The sequence below is a fragment of the Morone saxatilis genome, unplaced genomic scaffold, assembly GCF_004916995.1.
Source record: "Morone saxatilis isolate NCDOM2014 unplaced genomic scaffold, NCSU_SB_2.0 Contig20, whole genome shotgun sequence".
In the NCBI taxonomy this organism is placed as follows: domain Eukaryota; kingdom Metazoa; phylum Chordata; class Actinopteri; family Moronidae; genus Morone; species Morone saxatilis.
Window position 1 is genome coordinate 16,004,957 of NW_023339763.1, and position 3,726 is coordinate 16,008,682.

Here is a 3,726-nt window from a genome sequence, read left to right on the forward strand (position 1 = left end):
CTCTTCCATGGGTCTGGCCCCCGCTTCGCATATCTTGAAGAAGCTCCATAGTACCCTATTACCCCTCTAGAACACATGCCGTTCCTCTGCAATGCAGCGCCCTACTTGTGGTTCCTACCAGTCTCTAAGAAAGGTGGAACAGGAGCCAGCAGCCTTCAGTTCCAAGCTCCTGCTCCTGTGGAACAGCCGTTCCAGTTGTGCGGTGTCGGGAGGCAGACAAACTCCCCACATTTAAGAGCATCCTTGGTGGCAGCCTCCTGCCATGGTCCTGCTGACGTGCGCATTGCTAATATCAAATGACTATTATTGGTCGTTTATTATTTATTAGTTATTATTTAAGTATTATTATGTGCTACAGTTACTGTTGTTGCTGTTGTCCGCTGCTGCACTTTCCCCCCCAATTGCTTGCCTGCTGTTCGTCGTTGTCATCATCTTCTTCCGTGTTCATTAGTGTATTGGTGTAGTTGTTGCGTCTGTCTCTCTCTCTCTCCTCCTCTCTCTCTCTCATCTCTCTCTCCTCTCACCCAACTAGTCAAGGCCAGACGACCACCCACCTAGAGCCGAAGGGGTCTGTTCCCTAAGGTTTCTGCCTTTTACAGGCAGTTTTTACCTTGCACCCCAATTGCCAAGTGCTTGCCATGGTTGTACTGTGGGGTTTCTGTAATTGTTAAAAGAGTTCGGTTAGACCTTGTTGAGGAAAGGGGATCTTCCTTTAAACCCTTATGCTCGCCAGTGTTTTTAATAAGCGATAGGAGAAGATTTAGTTTCAAAAAACAAAAAATCAGCTTTATTCTTAACACCAAGTAGAACTGTCAAAGTTTAAGAGCTCCTGGGTCCAAACGTCTAGCATCTGACAGCAACAAATGTGTGGTCAGTTTCACGAAGTCTGAATATATCCTTCCTTGGTCCAAGTTGTTATAGTCCATCCAGTGAGAAACGTCATAGTAGCGTTTGTCCTTCCATCCGCTGTTGACGTCTCCCGTCTTGTGGTATCTGACATCACCAATGTTTATTCCATCAGCTGTTTGACGTCCTCCTCCATCCTCCTCCTCGTCTCAATTCGGTGGTATCTGGACTCCCATACGTTATTGTTGACGTCTCCAGGTGTAATCTGGAAACTTTACATACAAATAGACAAACGCCTGTTCTTTGCTAACAGATTGACTAGCACTCTCATGTTCCTTTGCAAAGATTCTAACTATCCTATCTAACCATCTTCGCATGTAACTGATAAATTATTCATTTTCATATATGGAGTTGTTTTGCATGATTTATGTGGCCGCTCCCTTATAGTTCTAGGATTCTGCTGGTAACAGTAATTAATGTAGGTCCTCCTTTAGGAACATGCAATACATATTAGTCATTCCCATGTTCTTATCAAACTATGTGTAGGTTACTGGACCTGTTCCCCAACATGTCAGGTTCCCTTGGGAGGCTCCGGTCATGCAGAATCATCCTGTCATGGAATCGTTCCCACACCAAATGCAGGGAATTTCGTCTTATCTCTCCCCGGGTCCTTGCCGGTGGGTCCAGACGCGCCGCACATTGGACAGTGTACCAGGTGTCCCCTTTTGCCCTTCCAGGCGGTATGCGTGTGAGGTTCTCTCCTATCACCGGTATGGTCCTGTCCACCTTGCTTCTGACCCACCTTCCTTTTGATGACCTTCAGCAACACCACATCGTGTCTTTTTGGGGCCCGGTGCCTGCTCTGCACTTCCTTGGATTACAGCCCACACCTGTTTGGAAAGCTGAACGCAAAGTGCTGTTAGTTGATCATTAAGTCATGGCTTAATAGGCCAGAAATGGAGTGGGTGGGCCCTGTAACCCCCCCCAGCTCCAAGGTCCCGGAAACTGCTGACCACAAACAAGCTCATATGGTGTGAACCTGATAGCGGAGTTCACTGACTCCCTTGTTGACATTAAGCTAGTGGTGAGGGGCTTCTAGCCCAGCTGAGTTTACTGTGTGCATATATTTTACCCCCAATTTTTCCCCTTCCAAAAGTGTCTGATCATCCTTTCGACCCCTTGCCCTGAGAACTGAGGAATGGTAAACGACTGTGCCAAAGTGTGTTTCAAGCCCTAAGCTTAGCTTCAACTTCTTGCAGGTGTTTGTTTTTGAAGTTGTGCCGATTGTCCAGACCTTATTCTCTTTTGGGAAACCATGTATGGGATGTAATGATTAATCAAAAATTTGACCACTGGTTTTCCTGGCGTCTTCCTTTTTTGCAGGTACAGCCCTCTGGCCAGCCAGTGTATGCCCATCCACGGCCCACCCCAAGAGGTATCTGTACCCCCCTGACATGATGTATCATGTCTGTGTAATTGATATGATTTCTTGACCTGGTAAGGAAGGGGAACATTTTCCTTGGTGTGGTTCGCCTGCACCCATCATGTACTGTGTGTCATAAGTCCATTTCAGTTTAGCTGCCCAGTCTGCAGCCGTCATTTCCCTCTAGTCAGTCAGTGTGTCGGTCTTGTCATGTCCTTTGCAACCCTTAAATCACTGCCACTTGTCTGGGCCTTCATCTAGTGCTTCTGCAAGTCTTTTTTATGTCTTCATGTTTGATGGTGTTTTTAGATGCTGGCGGAAAATTTGATCTAATCCAATTGACTAACATCAATCATGGATGACTCCCCACTACGTATTGCAGATGCTGTAATATATAGTTAGGATATTTATTCATTCTTTCTCAGCCACACTCTAGTGCTGCTATCATTGCCTGTAAGTAGCTCGCTGAGCTGACTCTCTTCCCCTGTCACTCTCCTCTGCTGTTACTGTCTCAAATCCATCTGCTCTTTTTCTCACCACTGCCCCATGCTGCTTCCAAGCCCATTCTGTGTCCCATGTCTGAAACAACAATCCGTCCGTGAACAAGTGTTTCCTATGCTTAACTGTAGTGGCTGGCTTTTAGATCCACTCGTCAACCCTCCCCATCTTTCCTGCCTTTTTCCAAAAAAAAAATTGACTGAGTGTAGGATCGAGTGGAAGGCAGAAAAAGGCGTTGGCCAGATCAATACATGTAAACCACTTGTGGGCCGGAGTTTAATAACTGAAAGTGCTATGTTGGATTTGGGACTGGAAGGAGTGGGCGTTGCGATGTATGCTGTTTAATGCCGACGCAGATCATGTGCCAATTCGGAATTTACCCCGTCTGTTGTTTTTTCAACTGGTAAGATAGGAGTGTTCCAGTTGCCTAAGTGCTGTCCACTAGCACCCCCTTGCCTCTAGGGGCACTGATTGTGACTGCAATTCCTGCCTCCCTGCCTACTTTGTTTATGTTGATACTGTCTCTGCCAGATAGGCGTGTGTGTGGGAAGAAGGTCCAAGATGGAAACAGGAAGGAATAGTAGAACAGAATCATCACATCTGTCGGTCCTAGTGACCCACCAAATGTTCAGGCAGGGTTTTTCAACATTCCCCCCTTCTGTTCAGGGTGGTATGTTTTCTCCCTGCCATGAACCTTTCAATCTGTCTAATGCTCTAGTAGCACAGTGTCCTGGCGTACTTGAGTGATCCTATAAGCTCTTTCTGAGGCTGATATGATACATTGGTGATCTGAGTTGGCACCCCCGTCGGAGACTTTTACTAGTCTCCTTGGTCATGTGGCCCAATTCCTTTTGCCTGATGGCAGATGTACTGCAAGGGTGATATGGAAGCAGGAGCAGCCAGGCTTCTTCCCGGCCATCTCATAATACTGGAGCAACTCATCATTCAGTTCTCCGAAC